The following is a 23,421-nucleotide window of genomic DNA, read 5'->3' on the forward strand; positions in this document are numbered from 1 at the left end:
TGTGCTAAGGAAAAGTTGGATGAGTGTAGATACGGAGACGGGACCACACCAGCGTAAAGCCCAGGCCTGTAAAACTACAACTAGGTAAATAGACACACACACACACACACACACACACACACACACACACGAGATCCTTCTCTTTGATCTTCCTGTGTTAGTCTTCCCTAAGCTGGCCTTCCCTTCCCTTCACTCTCTCTCCCTCGCCTTCCATCCTGAACAAACCCTTGCAGCCCTTCATGCTCCCTCTTACTCTTTGTCTAGGAGTGGCCCATCATCTGTAGTCTTGGCCACCCTGCCCTTGGCCATGGCCGGCACCGTGGGCAGCAGCATCTTGGTGGTCAGCTCACGGCCACAGACCTTCCCACGACCTGACCTTTGGAAAAAAGAATGGAGGTGATTTCCAGCAAATACCACTGATAAATAAATGGCCAGGAAGGGGCAAGGCTCAAGTTTAATACCTGTGGACACTACGCTGCTTTAATAGCAAGATCTCACACACACACACACACAAAAAAAAAAAAAATATATATATATATATATATATATATATATATATATATATATATATATATATATATATATATATATATATATATATATATATATATATATATATATATATATATAAAGATTAATCTGAAAAAAATTTAACTAAAAAAGTATAAACTATATGGAATATTCTCTCTCTCTCACACACACAAAACTAGGTAAATACACACACACACACACACACACACACATACACACACACACATACACATCCTGCCTCGCCACACCAAGAAACATCAGATTAGCTCAGGCAGTTGTGTCAAGAACAGGAGTGAGTCCTTTGCTCTCCAGTACTGAACGAACATCACATCATGAAGCCAAACACCAGATTCTCAAGTGTGCGTCTAGTGGTGGGTGGCAGGTGACCACGACCCACCTCAGGTGAGGCTGCCCATCATGAGTGAGGCCCCGGCCAATGCTCTCCTCAACAATGAGCAAAGCTGAAATGTCAGGGGAAATTCTCAACAATACTGGCAGCATGGAGCATCACCAGGGCTCAAGGCAGCTCTCCCTTAGTTTCCGAGACATGAAAATAAAGAGAGCTGAGAAGAAGGGCGCGGACTCAGTTCTGGATGACAAGTTTTCCCTGCTCTTCCAGGCACAGTTCAGTGTTGGTGAGGTGGTGTTCCAAGTGTGTCACTGCCTGCAGTGTTCATGGCAGCCAGGAGCCTCATGCTTGGCCCACAGTCTGCTGGGATGATGCATTTGCCAAGCAAGGGCGCACACACTGCCTCAGAAGGTTCCATGGCAACAGGTTTTGGACGTGTTTCATGCCAAATTCCAATCTGCCACAGGAAGAGGCTTGACAGAAGACAACCTAAAGTTCTTAGCTGGAAAGGCATTCAGGAGTCCTCAAGTACAAGATTTCACTAACATGTCATGGTCATGGTTCTGCAAGGAGCCTCTGTCAGGACAGAACTAAACTTTTTGGGAGTGGTTCTTTGAAGGTCACCAAGGAGCACAGCCTTAGAGCTTTTAGCTTTGTGGGACACCCGCAGGCTGAGGAAATGATAAAAAACTCCAAGCCTAGGGCTCCTGCACTTCTCTGACCCAGAAGTTGGGGGAGGCAATATGGCATGGAAGACACCACTAAAGACTGTGTTCAGAGGCAGGTATTCCTGCTCCAGCCTTGTACCAGTAACTCCTTTGTCCGCTGGGTGAGGTGGTAAGGTACAGTCTGGGGCATGTGCTCTAGCAGACCTTCAATTCGTCCTGTACCTGAACCTAAAGAGCAGCAAGTACTACACCACAGCCAACAATGGGTGTGTCAAGCCTCGTCTAATTCTTAACATCCCAGCAGCAGGGCACGTCAGGGGAATCTTAGCCCAGTGCTCCACAAGCAATGTATCCAAGGCATGATGCCGTAGATCCACCTCCTGTGAGCACCAAGCCATCTCATTGTGCTTGGTATTATAAGACACTTTGGCTTCTCACATCGGCTATTTCTGAAGGTCAAAGAGGGGGTCAATCAGGTTATAATGAGTGTTTTTTAAGGGTCATGCTACAGAAGAAGGATCAAACTACCACCGGGCTCATAAAACCACCCCTGGAAATGCTCACAACTCCTAGGAAAGCCTTGCCAAGTATGTGAACTTGGTTAACAAAATGTTTTAATATAGGAGTGACAATGTGTCTCCACAACGCCCCCACAACAACCCTGCTGATTGTCCTGACACCCTGGAAAGCCTGCCAGACACAGACTTCTCAGCCTCCATGTGGTCCTCAGTGTTTGGCAGCGTGACAGACAGGGACTGACTGGAAAAGTGGACACTTGTCCGTGGTGGAAAATATTATTTGCATGCTGTTCACAACTAATGGATGTTAAGAAACAGTACAGAAATCTTCTCATATTTGTCTGTCATAAACCTAGTAAATGTTTATCAGTGTTTGTAGGAGTTCCTTTTGGGGTGTTGTATTAGCTAATATGAATACAAGTGTGCCGATGGAGGCTCATAAGTGCTGCAATCTATTTTTTCATAATAATAATAATAATAATAATAATAATAATAATAATAATAATAATAATAATAATAATAATAATAATAATAATAATAATAATAATTAACAAAATTATGTGGGCCAGGTTCAACACTTTGCTCTTGTTTAGGAAGAAATTAAGTATGATTTGCAGGTACCTGAAAGGATCACTTGACCTTTGGCCTCAACCCATGGAGATTGCTATCAGGAACACTCAACTGAGACTTTCCATTCATACACACACACACACACACACACACACACGCACACACACACATTCTCTCTCTCTCTCTCTCTCTCTCTCTCTCTCTGCGGCTCAGTCACCCACCTTTTCCACTAGTGCAGCAGAGTGCTGTAAAAATCGTTCAGATGGTGAAACAAGCATGAAATTTGGCACAAACATTCCTAAGACTACGCTCTCTTAGAAAAGGGCGCTGGCCACCTGAAAATCCAAGATGGCGGCTATTTTTCAAAATGGCCGCCATCTATGTTGAGATTCACTGGTTTGGGAGCATCTATTGGATGGAATATGCCAGTTTTTTTTTTTAAACCTCGACTTTTAGGTTATAAAAATGTCAAGGCCCTTAGTACTAGCCTGTCTGAGATCAGATGCAGGTGCCACTTTCTCACAGAAAATGCAAACTTCATTGTCATGACTGGTTCGGCGCAGTTTTGCACGACTAGTCTCAGTGTTGCTGGTCTGGTCATTGGATTGTCGCTTTCTTGCACGGTCCAGTTTAGTGTTGTTAAACAACAAGCGACAGTTCACATGGTATTTTGCTGCATTTTTCCTGAGAGTGGCCTCTATGCCATCACCTTCATCCAGCCTTGCTGGATCCATTATCAGTGGCATTTCATTAATTTCACTGAACATGGGAATGTTCCTTGCCAGCATTGTGTACCTATCATGGTCTAGGACATGATGACTTGGAGGTGATATCAAGTTCTCACCTCTTTTGTCCTTCTGACAAAGACAACACAAACTCCAGTTTGTTTTTCTGCTGCTCAATATTGGATTGGCATCACATTCTGCCATGATTTCACTTTTGATTAAGGCCGAGGGGTTATCCTTTTACCACCTTAAACAAAGCACACATTCCTGTATGGGATTCAACTAGGTTCGGTCTCCCTACACCTAGCCCGATCATTCATCCAGTGCCATTTAAGTCCCGTGTGATCTGTACACCATCCGGGTAAGTACATGAACCATCATGTACAGCCCCCATACCCTTGGCTCGGCTCTCCCGCGCTGGCACATCCTGTCTATTCAGGTGCGGCTATCTAACTATAGCTGGTCTGGGGCTGTAAGAAAGCATTTGGGACACTAAACTAAACTATACTACAACTACTAGTCTAAGACTACAGGATTAATAAAGCTGGATTAGCTGGCACTGAACCCCATGCTGAGTTACACAGCAGTGATGTCACCAGTGTGCCCTGGTTGTGTGCAGACATACACTCTTTTACATTTATTAATTTTCCTTCAAAATTGATGAGTTATTCGAAAGAGATGGCCTCATTAGGATCTAAAACCACAGAAACCAAGATCCATGCTTAAAACGATAATTGTTGAACGGGCATTATTTCTCATTATAATTATTGTTTCTACCTTTTCTTGGCAGCCATATAGCCCCCATATTTAAAGGTAAACTGTACTGGGAAGCTACAGAAACATAATATTCACAAGAAATAGTATGGAAGAGCTTTACCATATTGCTAGAAGCAAATACATGCCATTCTAGTGAAAAATTAGCCAAAATCTGTCGATACTGGCCGCCATATTGGAATTTGGCCGCCATATTGAATTTTTTGCGTGGCCAGCGCCCTTTTCTGATAGAGGGAACTTTAAAGAGCACTTGTGCAAAATTTCATGCTTGTTTCACTATCTGAACGATTCTTATGAAATATGCAATTATCTGCTGCACTACACGGCCTGGCCTCCCAGCACAGAGAAGGTCACCCCCACGGCCTTGCTCATCAGGGTCTTGATCCTCACCACACATGACACCTTGGCGCCATTCAGGTAACACTTGACCTGCCGGCAGCCACAGGCTGTGAGGCGGAGGGGAGGAGGGAAGGAGTGTCAGTGAGGGCCGCAGAATGGTCCCCAAAATAGTGGCTTCGGAGCTAGTGACGTTTTCTTACTTTTTGATATCGCTGGGCACATGAGAGCAACAGCATCACACAGCATTGACTCAAAGCCTGTGTACTGCTGCAAGGGGATGAAGGAATGAAGAGGCTGCTTACTCTTGCATAAGGGACTTGGACAGCACAGGGAAGAGCTAAAGTAGAAAAAGAGTTTGTAGGATGGGTCAGGCTGGGTTAGGTTAGAAAGGGGGTGAAAGAATGAAGAAGCTAGTTAACTCTTGCATGAGGAATTTGGACAGCATTGGAATGAGCTAGAGTAGAAAAAGAGTTTGTAGGATGGGTCAGGCCAGGCTAGCTTAGGTGTGTGGGGGGCTGGGTTAGGTTAGGAAGGGGGTGAAAGAATGAAGAAGCTGGTTAACTTTTGCATGAGGGATTTGGACAGGATAGGGATGAGCTACAGAGGAAAGTTTGTAGGATGGGTCAGGCCAGGCTAGGTTAGGTGTGGGGGGCTGGGTTAGGTTAGGAAGGTGGTGAGAGTGAGGAAGCTGGTCAACTCTTGCATAAGGGATTTGGACAGCATAGGGATGAGGTAGAGTAGAAAAAAAGTTTGCAGGATGGGTCAGGCCAGGCTGGGTCAGGTGTGGGGGGCTGGGTTAGGTTAGGAAGAGGAGGGGACAGTGGGATTGGTTGGTTTAGTAAGGGCAGGAAAGAACGAAGAAGCTGGTTAACTCTTGCATACGGGATTTGGCAGCACAGGGATGAGTTAGTGTAAAACAGAGAAATACAGACACACAAACCCTCACATAAAACTCAAAAGATCAACACAAGACTTAACTCAACTTGTGTCTACTCCAACAAGGCATATCCGGACACACTCACCTCCACATAAGAGCCGAGGAAGGCAGCCACAAGCGCCGGGCCAATGTTCACCGCGACAAACAGCGGGTAGGGGAGAGTTAGCGCCTCCTGCTGCACCCCGCAGTCACTGTCTGAGGCCCGGCTAAGGAAAGTTGGTGGGAAACTTAAGACAGTATTCATTTGTTAATCATTTACTAGCATCATAATTCTTTTCATCACTCTCCACTCCCCGTCCTAACCTATCCAAAGATGCCACACCTGACCCAGCCTGGCTTGACCCAGCCTTCAAACTTTTGTTCCACTCAAGCTCATCCCGATGCTGTCCAAATCCCTTATTTTTTATTATTTTTTTTTTTACAGCTAAGGAGACAGTTCAAGGGCGTAAAGAAAAATATAAAAAAAAGCCCGCTACTCACTGCTCCTGAACAGAGGTCAAAGGAGTGTCCAAAGCGAGAGGTCAATTTCGGGAGGAGAGGTGTCCTGATACCCTCCTCTTGAAAGAGTTCAAGTCGTAGGCAGGAGGAAATACAGATGAAGGAAGATTGTTCCTGAGTTTACCAGCGTGAGGGATGAAGGAGTGAAGATGCTGGTTGACTCTTGCATAATGGGTTTGGACAGTATAGGGATGAGCATGAGTAGAAAGTCGTGTGCAGCGGGGCCGCGGGAGGAGGGGAGGCATGCAGTTAGCAAGTTCAGCAGAGCAGTCAGCATGAAAATATCGATAGAAGATAGAAAGAGAGGCAACATTGCGGAGGAATTTGAGAGGTAAAAGACTATCAGTATGAGGAGGAGAGCTGATGAGACGCAGAGCCTTTGACTCCACTCTGTCAAGGAGAGCTGTGCGAGTGGACACCCCCACACATGAGATGTGTACTCCATACAGAGTGAACCAGCATCTTCATTCTTACATCCCATTCCTAACCTAACCCAGCCTGGCCTGACCCATCCTGCAAACTTTCTTTCTACTCTAGCTCATCCCTATGCTGTCCAAATCCCTAATGCAAGAGTAAATTCCGCCGCAATGTTGCCTCTCTTTCTATCTTCTATCGATATTTCCACGCTGACTGCTCTTCTGAACCTGCTAACTGCATGCCTCCCCCCCTCCCGCGGCCCCGCTGCACTCGACTTTCTACTCATGCTCATCCCTATACTGTCCAAACCCCTTATGCAAGAGTTAACCAGCATCTTCACTCTTTCATCCCTCACGCTGGTAAACTCTGGAACAATCTTCCTTCATCTGTATTTCCTCCTGCCTACGACTTAAACTCTTTCAAGAGGAGGGTATCAGGACACCTCTCCTCCCGAAACTGACCTATCTTTCGGCCACCTCTTTGGATTCTTTTTAGGAGCAGTGAGTAGGGGGCTTTTTTTTTATTAATGTTTGTTTTTTGTGTGCCCTTTAACTGTCTCCTTTGCTGTAAAAAAAAAAAAAAAAAAAAAAAAAAAAAAAACAGCACCTTTATTCTTTCCCATCCCCTCACTCCCCTTACCCAACCTAACATACTTGCCACAGCTAACCTAGCCAAGTGTATCCCATCCTCCCCTTTCCTTCCCAACCTAGCCAAGCTCCCACACCTAACCCATCCCCCAGCAGTCCCCCTTCCCAACCTAGCCTAGCCAAGCTCCCACACAACCCAGCCTAACCCATCCCCCTCTGTCCCCTTCTGTCCCCTTCCCAACCTAGCCTAGCCAAGCTCCCACACCCAACCCAGCCTAACCCATCCCCTTCTGTCCCCTTCCAACCTAGCCAAGCTCCCACACCTAACCCATCCCCCTTCTGTCCCCCTTCCCAACCTAGCCTAGCCAAGCTCCCACACCTAACCCAGCCTAACCCATCCCCCTTCTGTCCCCCTTCCCAACCTAGCCTAGCCAAGCTCCCACACCTAACCCAGCCTAACCCATCCCCCTTCTGTCCCCCTTCCCAACCTAGCCTAGCCAAGCTCCCACACCTAACCCAGCCTAACCCATCCCCTTCTGTCCCCTTCCCAACCTAGCCTAGCCAAACTCCCACACCCAACCCATCCCCTTCTGTCCCCCTTCCCAACCTAGCCTAGCCAAACCCCACACCTAACCCATCCCCTTCTGTCCCCTTCCCAACCTAGCCTAGCCAAACTCCCACACCTAACCCATCCCCTTCTGTCCCCTTCCCAACCTAGCCTAGCCAAGCTCCCACACCTAACCCATCCCCTTCTGTCCCCCTTCCCAACCTAGCCTAGCCAAGCTCCCACACCTTACCCATCCCCCTTCTGTCCCCCTTCCCAACCTAGCCTAGCCAAACTCCCACACCTAACCCATCCCCTTCTGTCCCCTTCCCAACCTAGCCTAGCCAAACTCCCACACCTAACCCATCCCCTTCTGTCCCCTTCCCAACCTAGCCTAGCCAAGCTCCCACACCTAACCCATCCTAACCCATCCCCTTCTGTCCCCTTCCCAACCTTGCCTAGCCAAGCTCCCACACCCAACCCATCCCCTTCTGTCGCCCTTCCCAACCTAGCCTAGCCAAACTCCCACACCTAACCCATCCCCCTTCTGTCCCCCTTCCCAACCTAGCCTAGCCAAACTCCCACACCTAACCCATCCTAACCCATCCCCCTTCTGTCCCCCTTCCCAACCTTGCCTAGCCAAGCTCCCACACCTAACCCAGCCTACAGCACACCCCTTCTGTCCCCATTCCCAACCTAGCCTAGCCTACCCCACCCCCCCCACCCCAAACACCAGCAGCAGCAGCAAGGATACACATCTGGAGCCAGGAGTATTTGCATTTGGAGAGTGACTTGATGGTAATGTCAATCCCACACACAACAAGAACCGTGAGCAGCATCACCAGCCAGCGCGCCGCGTCCTTCTTCCCACAAACGTGTAGCCCTGCGTGCGCTCCTCGTCCAGCCAGGCAGAGTTGACGCACGTGTCGTAGTCCAGGCTCTGCGGACACAAGGCTCGGTTAGGGGGAGAAGAAGCTGAGCAGGAAAGGAACGGGGGAAATTGCCCTAGAAATTCATGAAGTAAAAATTGCCCTAGAAATTCAAAGATAAGTTAAAATTGACATAGAGATTCAAGGAGTTAAAATTGTTTGTAGAAATTCAAAGGTAGGTAAAAATTGTCGTAGAAATTCAAAGATAAGTAAAAATTGCCATAGAAATTCAAGAAGTAAAAATTGCTGTAGAAATTCAAAGATAAGAAAAAATTGCCATAGAAATTCAAAGATAAGTGAAAATTGCCGTAGAAATTCAAGAAGTAAAAATTACAGTAGAAATTCAATGATAAGTAAAAATTGCTGTAGAAATTCAAAGATAAGTAAAAATTGCCGTAGAAATTCAAAGATAAGTAAAAATTGCCGTAGAAATTCAAAGATAAGTAAAAATTGCCGTAGAAATTCAATGATAAGTAAAAATTGCTGTAGAAATTCAAAGATAAGTAAAAATTGCCGTAGAAATTCAAAGATAAGTAAAAATTGCCGTAGAAATTCAAAGATAAGTAAAAATTGCCGTAGAAATTCAAGAAGTAAAAATTGCCGTAGAAATTCAAAGATAAGTAAAAATTGTCGTAGAAATTCAAAGATAAGTAAAAATTGCCGTAGAAATTCAAGAAGTAAAAATTGCCGTAGAAATTCAAAGATAAGTAAAAATTGCCGTAGAAATTCAAGAAGTAAAAATTGCTGTAGAAATTCAAAGATAAGTAAGAATTGCCGTAGAAATTCAGAGATAAGTAAAAATTGCTGTAGAAATTCAGAGATAAGTAAAAATTGCCGTAGAAATTCAGAGATAAGCAAAAATTGCCGTAGAAATTCAAAGATAAGTAAAAATTGCCATAGAAATTCAAAGATAAGTAAAAATTGCCATAGAAATTCAGAGATAAGTAAAAATTGCCGTAGAAATTCAAAGATAAGTAAAAATTGCCGTAGAAATTCAAAGATAAGTAAAAATTGTTGTAGAAATTCAAAGATGAGTAAAAAATGTCGTAGAAATTCAAAGATAAGTAAAAATTGTTGTAGAAATTCAAAGATAAGTAAAAATTGTCGTAGAAATTCAAAGATAAGTAAAAATTGTTGTAGAAATTCAAAGATAAGTAAAAATTGTCGTAGAAATTCAAAGATAAGTAAAAATTGTCGTAGAAATTCAAAGATAAGTAAAAATTGTTGTAGAAATTCAGAGATAAGTAAAAATTGCCTTACAAATTCAAGAAGTAAAAATTGCCTTACAAATTCAAGAAGTAAAAATTGCCTTACAAATTCAAGAAGTAAAAATTGCCTTACAAATTCAAGAAGTAATAATTGCCTTACAAATTCAAGTAGTAAAAATTGCCTTACAAATTCAAGAAGTAATAATTGCCTTACAAATTCAAGAAGTAAAAATTGCCGTAGAAATTCAAGAAGTAAAAATTGCCGTAGAAATTCAAGAAGTAAAAATTGCCGTAGAAATTCAAGAAGTAAAAATTGCCGTAGAAATTCAAGAAGTAAAAATTGCCGTAGAAATTCAAGAAGTAAAAATTGCCGTAGAAATTGACCGAGATGAGTAAAAATTGTCTAAGAAGTTCACGGGTAGATAAACGCTGCCTTAGAAAATAGAAACAGATATAGAAATAGCAAGTTTAGGAGAGGTAGGCAGGGCTGCGTTAGGTGGAAGGAAGCTACTCAGGAAGAGGGAAGGGAAAAATTGTATTAGAAATTCACAGATAAGTAAAAAATTGCCCAAGAAATTCAAGGAAAGGTCAATGCTGCCTTAGAAAACAGAAATAGAAGTAGAAAGTTTAGGAAAGGGAGGCAGGGCTGTGTTAGGGTGGAGGGAAGCTGTTCAGGAGAAGGGAAGGGAAAAATTGTATTAGAAATTCACAGAGATAAGTAAAAATTGCCTGAAAATATGAAGGATAGGTAAACGCTGCCTTAGAAAACAGAAACAGAAATAGCACATTTAGGAAAGGGAGGCAGGGCTGTGTTAGGGTGGAGGGAAGCTGTTCAGGAGGAGGGAAGGGAAAAGTGCCTTAGAAACCATTATTTGTTTTATATTTCACAGCACAGGAAGGAAGAGAAGGGGAAACAAAACCATTCATGAAGAGGAGGAAGAAGATGAAGAAAAAAAGTAGAAGCAGAAAAAGATGAAGGGACAGGAGAGGAGAGGTAAAAACTGCCTTAGAAATTCAAGGCTAATATAATAATAATAATAATAAAAAGAAGAAGAAGAAGAAGAAGAATATAAGGAGTGAAAAATGTCTTACTTTTTTTATGTACTATAGACTAGTTATTTTGAGAGAGAGAGAGAGAGAGAGAGAGAGAGAGAGAGAGAGAGAGAGAGAGAGAGAGAGAGAGAGAGAGAGAGAGAGAGAGAGAGAGAGAGAGAGAGAGAGAGAGAATACACACACACACACACACACTATAAGAGGAAGTGGTGGGTGAAATAAGGACTTGGAAGGTGGAAAATGAAAAAGCAAATGTAGTCCTTTTAAAGAAGTGATCGAACAACAATTGTAAGAAGACAAGGAAAGGGTAGAGAAGGAGGCGGTTAAGGCCTTGAAGAAACATGAGGAGCTGGTGTGAGAGGCGGCAGACAAGACCAAGAGTGTGCTGATGTTTGGCATGAAGGAAAGGAACATAACATACACACCAAGAAGGGAAAAGGAGGAACGGAAATCTGTAAAAGACTTACTTAAGAACTTAAATGATGAAGAACGGCAAAACACTGAGGAGGAGGTGGAGGAAATCTATAGGATGGGCCCCTACATGGAAGGGAAGACCAGGCCAGTTAAAGTGAGATTAAGATCACAGAAGCCAACAGAGGAATTATTGTACAGGACAACTAAGTCAAGGGAAACAGAGGGATGCAAGAAAATATATATATAGATATATATATATATATATATATATATATATATATATATATATATATATATATATATATATATATATATATATATATATATATATATATATATAAAGAAAAATAGAAAGGAAGAAATGAAACAAACTTCTAGCAGAGGCAAAAGAAAGGAGTACTGTAAAATCTGAAGAGGAAAGAAGAGGTATTTTTTTGGAGAGTTCTGGGAGATCGGGTGAGGAAATGGCACATAAGGGAAAAGCCGAAAGAGAACAGAAGCTAGACGAGATTGCAACTGATAATGGATGTATACGAATGTAGACGGGATACTGTCTAGTAAACTGGAATTACAAGACTACCCACAGGAAAAGGAGCCCAAGATAGTATGCTTAACAAAAACTAAACTAAGTGAAGACATCCAAATAGTGTTTGATAATAACTACAATGTATGGAGGAAAGACAGAAAGGGCAAAGGTGGTGGAGGAGTGATGGTAATGACGAGGAAGGAGGTATTAGTAAAATCAGTCGTATATGGAGGAGAGGCAGAAATAGTGAGTGTTAATCTGGAGAACAAAAACAGAGAAAGGATGACGATTATAGCAACGAATGTACCACCAAGAACTAGCTCATGGAGTAGAGATGAATATGAGGCCATGATTGAGGATACCATTCAGAGTTAAGTAGACTACTCAAGACAAACAAAAGACTTCTGCTAGGAGGTGATTGTAAGTATAAGGAGGTAAATTGGGAGATTTCTGAAAGTGGAGGTAGTAATACGGCATGGGGGGAAAGGTTTTTAAGATTGACGATGGTAGACGATGATGCAATGGGTGAAGGAAAACACAAGATATAGAAGTGACGACGAACCAGCGAGACTGGACCTGGTGTTAACAAAGGGAATGCACTTGATGAGTGAATCAAGGTATGGATGCCCTCTGGGTAAGAGTGACCACGTGATCATAGAGATGGTAACAGAGGAGGAAGGAGGTGAAGGGGATGATTCCTATAAAAGAAACAGGTTAAGCTATAGGAAGGCAGATGCGGAAAACCTCAGGAAGTACTATGGAGAGCTGGACTGGGATGAGTTAAAGAGAACAAGTGAAGTGCAAGAAAAGTATGACATTTTCCTGGAGGCGTATAAACCAGGGGTTATGAAATTTGTACCAGAATACAAACCTGAAGAAAAAGGAAAAAAGGACTGGTTTAATGCAAGGTGTGCTGAGGCAAGAGAAAAGAGACAAAGCTTGGAAAAGATTGAAAAGAAATAAAAACCAAAGGAATAAAGAAGATTTTAAGGTAGCGAGAAATGAATACGTGAAAATAAGGAAGGAAGAAGAGAAGGGACATGAAAAGGATATTGTGGAAGGTGCAAGGAACAACCCAAACTGTTTTACAGATTCATAAATGGAAAGATCACACCAAGGGAAACAATGGAAAGACTGAGCGATGGGAATGTGATAATTGAAGATCCTTAAGACATGACTGAGCAAAACAAAAAGTTCCAGCAAGTCTTTACAATAGAATCAAATTTCAAGTTACTGCACCACCACAACCGCACTGATGATTTTTCAGTACCGCGCCACCTCTGGCAGACAGCTATACGAGCCTGTTTGCAGATGATGCAAAACTGCTAAGACATATTAGGAGCAGTAAGGACTGTGAAATCCTCTAAGATGACCTGAACAAGATTTGGAAATGGAGTATTTAATGGGAGATGAAATGTGAAGAAATGTCATGTAATGGAAATGGGAAAGAGTGAAGGGAGACCAAAATGGACATATAAAATGGGAAATGGAGAAATATTAACCCGGCAGCTTCGGCGGACCCCGTTTGGGGCTTGACTCAAAACCCCTAATTCCAGCTAAGTGTAGGTGGCGGCATAGTGCAACCCACCATGCATGGTCATTGTGGTGGGTGAGTGATCTTGAGGTGGGCTTATTTGTCACAGGTTGTGTTGTAAGGTCATGGCAGACTGAATTAGCTACCCATACAGTAATCACTTGTTAAATTCTCTAAAGTAGACAACAAGAGACTCTCGGCTAGATGCCGCGCGTCACGACTGCTTGTTTTGTAACAAACACTGCCCATAACAATGGAGTAGAAGTAAATATTTTTAACGGCTTTATGGTTATGAGAGGAGTACTCTGATATACGTTCCATGCTCTTTTCTTAGTCTCAAAATGCAGTGTAATGTTGCCGTTTCTCGGCCACCTCTCAGCTTTCCCATAGCCGAAGAACACGGGCTAAAGAGAGTTCAAGAAGAGAGAGATCTGGGAGTGACAATACAAGATAATCAACAGCCTGAAAGTCATGTAAATCGGATATTCAGTGATACGAATAATATGGTGAGAAATATAGGATTAGCATTCCGCTACATGGATAAGGATATGAAGAAAAAGTTAATAACCACTATGATTAGGCCAAAATTGGAATATGCGGAGGCAGTGTGGTCTCCCCATAAGAAACACAAAAAAACTAGAAAGAATACAAAGAATGGCAACAAATGTGATTCCAGGGCTGGAGAGATTAACATATAAGGAAAGACTAGAGGAAATGGACCTACCAACACTAGACCAAAGAGGAAAGGGGAGACCTAACACTAATTTATAAATTATTGAGCAAAAAGGAAGAAGTAGATAATGAGGAGTTACTACTAAAAGAAGGAATAAACACCAGGAACACAAGAGGACACAGTAAAAAATTTAGGAGAGGAAGATGCTTGGGAGACATAAAGAAAAATAGCTTACCGCAAAGAAATATAGAGGTTCGGAAAAGACTAAGTGAGGATGTAGTATCGGCAAAGAGTGTGCAGAGCTTTAAGGATAAGTTAGACAAATACAGATACGGAGACGGGACCACACGAGCGTAAGCCCAGGCCCTGTAAAGCCACAACTAGGTAAATACACATAATAACAGCCAATGTCTCCCCTAAAACCAAAGGTTGGAATGAGGCAAGATATAACACTATGCTGGAAGACACAATACGGGCACTGACAGATGAAATAAAAAATAATAAAAAGGTATTATTAACAGGAGACTTAAATTGCAGAGAAATGAAATGGGAAAATTAGACAAGAGAGGGTGGTGAAAATACCTGGGGAAGTAAACTATTGAGGCTGGCAACAGATAACCTGGTGACGCAGTGGGTGCAAGGAGAAACAAGGCTGAGAGGGGATCACCAACCATCAAGACTTGACCTAATTTTCACAAAAAACGTGGAGTTGGATGAAGGAGTCAGTCACGAGTGCCCCTTAGGAAAGAGTGACCATGAACTATTGGATAAGAAAACTTTGGAAGGATGTGAATATTGAGATGAGGCTTATAAGGAAAAAAGGAAAAACTACGTTAGGGCAGATTACGTTGGACTCAAGACTCTTCGGCGGGGTAGACTGGACTGATATGAAGAGGAGTACTGATATTCAAGAGAAATATGACATTTTTATGAATATTTACAACAGAGGAACAGAGATATATGTTCCATACTACACAGTAAAAACTAAAGGAGAGAAAACATGGTTTGGATGGAGGTGCGGAACAGCAAGAAGAAATATCAATAAAGTAAGGAGGAATTTAAAGAAAAGACCAAATAAGAACACTAGGGACAAATATAAAAAGCAAGAAATGATTACGTGAAAATAAGGAGAGAGGAGAAAGCTAAATTTGAAAGAAGAATAGTTTCATATGTAAAGAAGAACCAAAAATGTTTTATAAATTAGTAAACGGGAAGTTAAAAAGAAATGAAGGAGTGGAAAGGATGAAAGAAAAAAATGTATTCTACGAAACAGACAAAGAAATTGCAGAAATATTAAATAAAAAATTCATAAAGTGTTTACGAAAGAAACCGACTTTGACTGGGGCTCGGAAATTGCAATGAAGGGAAATTAAATCTTGTAAATGTTGAGAAAGGGGAACTGTTGCAGCTGATGAAAACCTTAGAGGGAAGGAAAGCTACGGGACCGGATGACATCTCCGGTCAAGTGCTAAAAGAGTGTAGAAATGAATTACTGGAGCCACTTCATGACATAATAACATGCTCTATGAATACAGGAAAAGTGCCCTTAGAGTGGAAGAGAGCGAACATTATACCAATTTATAAAAGTGGAGATAAAACTGAACCACTAAATTACAGGCCAGTCTCTTTGACAAGTGTAATGTGCAAGATTTGTGAAAGTATAATAAAAAACAATGGGTTGATCATTTAGAAAAGGAAAACATGATAAATGAGGGACAGTTTGGATTTAGAAAAGGGAAATCGTGTGTCACCAACTTACTGTGTTTCTACTCAGGAGCAACAGACAGCTGGTGCAAGAAAGAGAAGGGTGGGCTGATTGTGTATATCTCAATTTGAAAAAAGCTTTTGACAAGGTTATGCACAAAAGGTTAACCTGGAAACTACAACTGTGGGGAGGAATGGGCGGAAAGGTTATAATGTGGATGAAGGGTTACTTAACGGGAAGAGAAATGAGGACGGTGATTAGAGAAGAGAAATCAAATTGGAGGAGAGTAGAGAGTGGAGTTCCTCAAGGCTCAGTTCTGGCACCAATAATGTTCATGATATATATAAATGATATGCCCATGGGTATAAAAAGTTGTATGAGCCTTTTTGCAGACGATGCAAAGTTAATGAGAAAAGTGAGGACGGAGGAAGACTGTGAGGAGCTGCAAAAAGACTTGGACAGGGTGTGTAGATGGAGCCAGTTATGGGAGGTGGAGTTTAATGCAAACAAATGCCATGTTATGGAAATGGGGAAAAGTAAAAAAAGACTGAGGAAAACATACAGGATGGGAGGAGACAACTTAAAGGTGGTACATGAAGAAAAGGATTTGGGAGTAACGATGCAAGACACACTATCCCCAGAAAAGCATGTAAACAAGCTGTTTGGAGAAACCTACAAGATGCACAATATAACAGGAGCTGCCTTGTATAGGCCAACCGGCCTCTTGCAGACTCCTTACATTCTTATGTTCATTCCATTTTACAGACAAATAAATGATATAGAATTGCAACTAAAATGGTCCCAGAACTCTTGAATATGACGTATGAAGACAGACTGAGGGAGATGGACTTGACGACACTGGAACAATGAAGGGAGAGAGGAGATCTGATCACACTGTATAAGTTGGTAAATAAGTTTGATGAGGTGGATAGGGATGATCTCTTCTCAACTGTGAGGACACAGGGGCTGAGAGGACATGGAAAGAAACTTCATAAAGGAACCTGTTTGAGTGACTTCAAAAAGTGGGTATAGTTTTCCACATAGAAGTGTTAACACATGGAACAGCTTGCAGGAAGAGGTGGTGGAGGCGAGCAGTGTCCACCAAATGAAGGAAAGGCTGGATGAATGTATTTATGGAGACAGGACTACTAGAGCTTAGCTCGGGCCACCTAGACTACAAATAGCTAAATACACACACACAAACACACACACGCACATCTATCCTTCCCTCTCTCTTCCTTTTCCTTCCCTACCCTTTCGTCCTTTCCTTTCTCTTTCCCTTCCCTTGAGTCTAGTATGGATCAAACCATGGGTGCATGAGTCTCCCCTTCCCCTACACACACACACACACACACACACACACACACACACACACACACACACACACACGTGGAACAGACTTGACGAGGAGACTGTGTGCAAAAACGATTCATGAATTCAAAGCCAAACTGGATAATAAGCGTTATGGAGACGGGACAGCACGAGCCTAGTACGGCTCTTTTCCTGTATTTCACAACTAGGTAAATACACACACACACACACACACACACACACGGCAGGCTATGGCAGACAGCACCTGTGTGAAGACTGCCGCTGCCCGTGCCTCCGTCATGCGTCCCTCCGTGGTGATGGTGTTGAACAGCTCGCCGCCGCCGCCAGGGAATTCCACCACCAGATGAATGTGCAACAGGGTCTCCACCACCCTGAAGAGCCTGCAGTGATGAAATGGTGGTGAGGATGGTGATGGTGGTGGGAGGGTGTGTTACTTAACCACTAGAGCGGAGGTTCTTAAATTTTTTGCTAGCTACTTTTCTCCCAGAGTTGACGCCCCTCTTGGAAATTATTAGCGGCAGCACACCCTCCAGTTCAAGAGCCAGTGCACTAGAGTACTGGTGTGTTACAGGTACACTCTCTTCACTTATACATCAAGAATAAATATCTAAGTCGTCCCTCAATAACTGTTCTCTGTCAAGGTTGTGTGCCTGCCCAGACTGTGCAATTCCGTGTTCACCACTACAGACTGTCTCACACACACCCTGCTGCTAATGCTGACAATGATGATGATGGTAACTGCAAGACAGCATTTAAAAGTTACACCTCAGTTTCTGGCAATGTGAAAAGTTTGGAAAGTTTTGTTTAGTTGGTGCAACATATGTGGTCGTATGCTGGAGAGAGGGAAGGGGAAGGAATTATAGGAGAAGGGAACAGATCACAGGAGACGGGACACAACCCCCGATTAATACCTGGAACCCATTCACTGGTGGGTGGACAGGGGTGTAGGATATCGGAAAAGCCGCCCAAATTTTTCCACTCCGCCCGGGAATCGAACCCAGGCTCTCTCGGTTGTGAGCCGAGTGTGGCAATGTGTAGCAAACACAATATACGTGCAAATGAAATGCACACTAATTTATGATCGCAGGAACCGAGGTGTTCTCCTACCGTGACACTACTGACTAGGTTATCTTGGGTCGTTATAACAAGGTCGAGTATGTTATTTTGTCGAGTTGGCTCAGAAACCATTTGGCTTAGATAATTTTCTTCTAGAAATTCGATCATTCTATGTGACTCTCGCCTTCTGTACCTGACAGTGTCGCCCAGTCGATATGGGGAGGTTAAAGTCTCCTAATATCAGTGAGTCGTTGTTATTAAGTGACTGCCTTAAGACGCTGTACATTTCAAGGTCGTCATCGAGTGATTGCCCGGGAGGTCTGTAGGTGACAGATACATTTAAATTGACTTTTGCAATGTTTACTCGCACGCACAAATGTTCAACGTCACTGTTTCCCGGAGTTTTGTCAGTGGGTTGCAAATAGTTTTTGACAAAAAGGGTGACGCCACCGCCTCTACGGTTTACACGATCTTTGTTGAAGAGTCTGTAGCCATCTATGTTGTATTCGGAACTTAAATCATGTCGATAAATGTTTCGGTTATAGCAATTATGTCAAAATTTTCTGTCAGAGCAAGACATCTTAGTTCATCAAACTTGTTTCTTAGGCTACGAGCATTGAAACTAACAATTTCTAAGTTATCAAGAGGCTTGGTAATAGAGGTGGTGGTACTTGCGGGATCACTGTTACGGGTTTGTTGCGATGCACGGCATCTATTTACACGGGCGGGGTGGAGGGACGTGGCTGAGGGTCGTTTTCTGATCGGGTGTCACGTACTGCGTCGTTGAGGAGCCTTCCGAATCTTGCTGCCCCGATGGGAGAAATGTGTAATCCGTCCCTGTGGAAGCGCTCACTTTGTCCATAAAAATTGTCCCAGGCATTAAAGAACTCCACGTCAAGCTCCCTACAAAGAGTCTGTAAGCGGTTGTTTAGGCTGAAGGCCTTACTGAAAAAGTCGCTCTCTGCCCAAGTCCGTGGTAGAGCTCCTGAAATCAAAATGTTAGGGTATTTAGTCTTATACTGCTGGATGAGCCTACGGTACTTCTCCAGGAGTTCCTCAGACCGGGTCGTGGTGACGTCGTTCGTACCTGTGTGAATAACAAACAGTGAATCATTAGTAGCCTGGGGGGAGATCTCCTCAAGAGCAGCAGTTATGTCGTCGATCCCAGCACCAGGATAGCAATAGTTCCGTCTTCGACGAGGAACTCTGCCGAAGAACTCAACGACCTGCTAGCGAATCATGGAGTCACCCACCAGGAAGGTGCTCTCCTGCTCGTCCTCCTCCTCCAGAATGGCAAACCTGTTGAAGCAATGAACAGGATAAATCGCTTGTCTGGCTGGTTTGGCTCCTCCATTCACGACGGTGAAGCCATCATGGTCGGTGCCACTAGCATCCTCCCGTTGCGTGGTGTTGTCCGCTGGTGTCGACGGTACCGCTGAGGGCAAGGGGGCGGTTGGAGAAGGGTTTGGCACCACAGCAACGTTAGCCTGGATGAATTCCTGCAAGGAGGCAACAGTGCGAGAAAGCTCTATTATTTTATTCTGACCTGCTTCCATCTTCTCTTCCTGCTCCTGCAGTCTTGTCTCGAGATGCTGCCTGGTGAGAGAAAGCTCTATTATTTTATTCTGGCCTTCTTCCATCTTCTCTTCCTGCTCCTGCAGTCTTGTCTCGAGATGCTGCCTGGGGAGAGAAAGCTCTATTATTTTATTCTGGCCTGCTTCCATCTTCTCTTCCTGCTCCTGCAGTCTTGTCTCGAGATGCTGCCTGGAGAGAAAGCTCTATTATTTTAGTCTGGCCTGCTTCCATCTTCTCTTCCTGCTCCTGCAGTCTTGTCTCGAGATGCTGCCTGGGGAGAGAAAGCTCTATTATTTTATTCTGGCCTGCTTCCATCTTCTCTTCCTGCTCCTGCAGTCTTGTCTCAAGATGCTGCCTGGGGAGAGAAAGCTCTATTATTTTATTCTGGCCTGCTTCCATCTTCTCTTCCTGCTCCTGCAGTCTTGTCTCGAGATGCTGCCTGGAGAGACACAGTCGACAGACAGCAGAACGCCCTGTAAAAAAGTGAGCTGAGAAGCTACCGTTACAAGTACTGCACTTCTTCGGCGCCCTCTCTCTCTCTGTGTGTGTGTGGGTGTGGGTGTGTGTGTGCCTGTCGATTTTGTGAAAGAGGAATCTCTGGCATTATTATGATTTTCTTGTTGGGATCTCTACTAGTCTCTCTCTCTCTCTCTCTCTCTCTCTCTCAATGTGTGTGTGTGTGTTTGTGTGTGTTTGTTTGTGTGTGTGTGTGTGAGTGTGTGTGTTTGTTTGTGTGTGTGTCGGGTTATCATGAGACTCTCGTTTACCTGCGGATTAGCGCAGTCACTGTACCCTTGACCCAGCCTCCAGAGAGAGAGAGAGAGAGAGAGAGAGAGAGAGAGAGAGAGAGAGAGAGAGAGAGAGAGAGAGAGAGAGAGAGAGAGAGAGAGAGAGAGAGAGAGAGAGAGAGAGCCTGCTGCTGCTGCTGATCTCAGGGAGAGAGAGATTTACACAGATATTGAAACCACACACACACACCTAATGGTCCACACTGGGCGGCCTGCCCTTAAACCTGCCCTGAGTGAAATTATATTAATCAAATGGCACCAAGACTTTGCATTTCTACTTTAGTGATACTGAGGTGAAGGAAGTGTTAGTCAAGCTTGTTTTTAAGGGGAAGAGAGAGAGAGAGAGAGAGAGAGAGAGAGAGAGAGAGAGAGAGAGAGAGAGAGAGAGAGAGAATAAATAGAACAATGAAGAAAAAATATGCAATTGAAATTGAAATGACAAACGATGACCCAGAGAGATGCAAGGGTCAGGCCACAGAAAAAGAGCAAGTTTGGAGCACTACAATGACCCAGAGAGATGCAAGGGTCAGGCCACAGAAAAAGAGCAAGTTTGGAGCACTACAATGACCCAGAGGGATGCAAGGGTCAGGCCACTCACCAGCACAGTAGACATCCTCTGGTCCGCCCAGGAGGGTGTGCCGGAGGGCCAGGAGCACCTCATCCCCTGGTCTATGGTGCTGGTGATGAGGGGACCAGCTCACCCACGCCCAGGCCAGGAGATGCTGCTCAGCTTCTTCACACAGCTGGGGACACAGGGCACAGAGTTATAGTGATAATACTTTCCTATAGGTTCATGGTACACCAGAAGGGTCACACTGCCATCTTTCTTTATTTCTGTTTAGGTATTTCAATTGTTTATTTTCCAGAGAGAAGGAAAACAAAACTTATCCAAGTTAGGTAACAATAGTTTTGTGAACCTTCCCACCATGGCAGTGTTATGAGTTACAGGAGGCAGGAAAGCTGTGTTACTGATGCCAAGATTCTGAGTTTAAAGAGACAGAGAGAGAAAAACTATCCAGGTAGGGTATAGTTAGTTTGTGAAACTTCCCAACATGGCAGTGTTATGAGTTACATGAGGCAGGAAAGCTGTGTTACTGACACCAAGATTCTGAGTTTAAAGAGAAAGAGAGAGAAAAAGTATCCAGGTAAGGTTACGTTAGTTTTGTGAACCTTCCCACCATGGCAGTGTTATGAGTTACATGAGGCAGGAAAGCTGTGTTACTGATACCAAAATTCTGAGTTTAAAGAGACAGAGAGAAAATATATCCAGGTAAGGCTGCGTTAGTTTTGTGAACCTTCCCATCATGGCAGTTAGATCAGGCAGGGAGGCTTGCAAGGCTGTTTTACTGACGCACAACTTCTCAGAGTTTCAGGAGAGAGAGAGAACGAAACTATCCAGGTTAGGTGAGGTTAGTTTTGTTGTGGCTTTCTGAGGTGGCTGAACTATGCTACACCTGGACTGACTTTTCTTTTTCCTTTTTTTCTTTATGATTATTTTGGGGCAATCACTGTTTCAAGGGAGAAAACAAAACTATCAAGGTTACTTTAGGTTAGTTAGTAACAGTAGTAGTAGGAGTAGTAGCAACAATTACCAAAGACTAGAACCTTATATTCGTTCCTTCAATAATGATGATAATAATGATAATAATAATGATAACAATATTAATGATATTAATAATAATAATAATAATAATAATAATGATAATGATGATAATAATAATAATGATAATAATAATTGGCATGGTACTTATGACATAACTAAGATTTAACTCATTAGCAATTATTTATTTATCAATTATTATTGTCATTTATTTACCATTACTTTATTAAGTTAGTTTTGTGTGCCTTCTCACATCATGGTGATATTTTGAGGCAGCAGAACTAAACTATACATTTACCACATTTTTTTTTCTTTCTTCTTTATTACTTTATATTTAGTGTAAGCAAGAACAAAAGGTGCCAACAGAGAGACAGGGGAGCCACCAGGAACAAAATAGCATTGCCTGCATCAGGAGACACAGTGCTATCAATGTAACCAGTCTGTCTGCCTTGCCTTCCTGCCTAAACACACCACCGGGCCACATATTCCTGAAGTCTCTGCAGGTGTGTGGTTCCTGAGTGAAGACTCTCGGCTGTAACTTGAAAACTAACCACGGGCCATTCTGGAAAATACTTTCATTGTGATTCCCGCTCAACATTATCTGTAATACTTCCTACCTAACCTTACATAGCCTAACCGCCAAGTGGCCACAGACTACCCACATGCTGTCCAGAAGGCCACCCATCAATCCAGACTCTAGAAGAAACCGCCCAGTGAATCAAGAATGAGTTCAAGGGGGCAGCATGAGCCAAGCATAACTGGCGCCACAATAAAAAATTGCCTGCGCCATGACAGCCTTGGGCCGACCACCATCCAGGCCCCTGAAGAAAGCCTACCGGAGTTACAGGAGGAGATGTAAAAAAAAAAAAAAAAAAAAATCTATCCTGCCCTGTTCAAGAGTAGGCGGAACACACCCGTACAGACTTCAGGAATATGCATTCCTGCCACCATCAACTCATATTTACAGGCATTCCAGGCCTCCCAGGCACAAAACCTCAGGTGGGATTATTCATGAGAGGGTCGCCTAATAATTTTGAGATGCTGACTGCTTATTTCTGGACAAAATATGATGCTGTTTATTATGGAGATAGTATTCATTTCCAGATATCACTATTTGATTGACTTTTCAATGCCTGTTGTACACCCGTCACCTCCCACTGCCTCAACATAGCTGACAGAGAGGTTCACTTTGCTTACTGATTAAACTCAGCGCTCACCAAGATCACAAGTGGACAAACCAGAACAAAACCAGGCAAATTAATGTTTTTTGCTGCTGTGTGTGTTCCCCCAGTGAGCGTTGGACGCCAGCGACTTACTTATCCAAAATCTCTAGAATCACACCCAAGCTTATTGAGGAAAAAAATGGACAAACCAGAACAAAACCAGGCATATTAATGTTTTCCTGCTGTGTATTGCATGGTGGACACCAGAGCCACTCATTTCTACAGGAGGCATTTTTCACAACACCGGCGTGCATAGTGGGCCACCCCTGCCCTGCACTGTGTATTCCCGCCACCCCTCACTGCCTGCCCAGTATATTTAAACTAACCAAGCCTTACTTTACGTAACCT

The 23,421-nt window shown here is 43.3% G+C and overlaps 1 long non-coding RNA gene and 1 pseudogene across 1 annotated transcript; one reads left to right on the plus strand and one right to left on the minus strand.

The window, feature by feature from the left end:
* Positions 1–962: 962 nt before the first annotated feature.
* LOC126994260 (signal transducer and activator of transcription 5A-like) lies at positions 963–1,601 on the plus strand (annotated as a pseudogene).
* Positions 1,602–4,456: 2,855 nt separating this feature from the next.
* Positions 4,457–17,570, minus strand: LOC126994261 (uncharacterized). Its single transcript, XR_007748922.1, has 4 exons — positions 17,076–17,570; positions 8,212–8,397; positions 5,497–5,606; positions 4,457–4,581 (listed from the first exon to the last, which is right to left on the minus strand). It is a non-coding gene; the product is annotated as an uncharacterized LOC126994261 (long non-coding RNA).
* Between the last annotated feature and the right edge of the window lie 5,851 nt (positions 17,571–23,421).

The sequence above is a fragment of the Eriocheir sinensis genome, unplaced genomic scaffold (assembly GCF_024679095.1).
Source record: "Eriocheir sinensis breed Jianghai 21 unplaced genomic scaffold, ASM2467909v1 Scaffold761, whole genome shotgun sequence".
NCBI lineage: Eukaryota > Metazoa > Arthropoda > Malacostraca > Decapoda > Varunidae > Eriocheir > Eriocheir sinensis.